At 39.6% G+C, this 841-nt stretch overlaps 1 pseudogene; it reads right to left on the bottom strand.

The window, feature by feature from the left end:
- Positions 1-335: 335 nt before the first annotated feature.
- Positions 336-434, bottom strand: LOC141624986 (small nucleolar RNA R71; annotated as a pseudogene).
- Between the last annotated feature and the right edge of the window lie 407 nt (positions 435-841).

The raw sequence follows: 841 nt of genomic DNA on the forward strand, positions 1-841 counted from the left end.
CCAATGGTACTTCAACACCACCCCACTTGACCGGTAATTTCATTGCCAAATCCGTATTCATACAATTAGTCAGACAAAATCAATTTGGAAGGATGCCTAGTGAGGATCCTCATCTACACAGGGAGACTTTTTGTGACTATTGTGATGCAATTTCATAAACGGGGGGTAATACAAGATCAAATTCGATGGGTATTGTTCTCTTTTTCCTTGATTGGAACCGCGAAGTAATGGTTGAAGATCCTAGACAAGGCCACTCTTAGAATCGCTTCATGGAAGAAGTTAGCACTTGCCTTTTACAAGAAGTTTTAACCTCCGGAGAAAACCAACATGTTAAGAGCCCAAATCACCGGGTTCAAGCAAAGAGATGAAGAGTCTCTATATGAGGCATGGGAAAGATTCAAAGATACATGTGACTCTTGTCCTCATCATGGGTTAATCGAATGGTTTCTAGTCCAACATTTTTGGAATGGGTTGTATGAAGACTCAAGGAATGTGCTCAACACATCTCAAAATGAAGGAGAGTTTGGTGGAGTCCTCCCTAAACCACCATTTATAAATATGTTAACCTCTTAACTTGCATTCTATTTAATTTGTGCATTCCATTATTTTTGCATTGCATCTTATATGCTTTGTTATAGGAATTTTGTGACATGAGAGCAAGTGAGGGAGGGTTGCTAATTGTGTTTGTAATGTGTAGTGTATGATGATCAATTGTGGGGAAGCATTTGTAACACCCTCATACTCCAAGTGCCTTACCAGGACCACTCAGGTATGAAGATATTACCATCTCGGTTACCCGAGGCAATGATAATCAAATAAACAATAAAGAAACTAGGGCGTG

Source organism: Silene latifolia, chromosome X (assembly GCF_048544455.1).
Source record: "Silene latifolia isolate original U9 population chromosome X, ASM4854445v1, whole genome shotgun sequence".
Taxonomy (NCBI): domain Eukaryota; kingdom Viridiplantae; phylum Streptophyta; class Magnoliopsida; order Caryophyllales; family Caryophyllaceae; genus Silene; species Silene latifolia.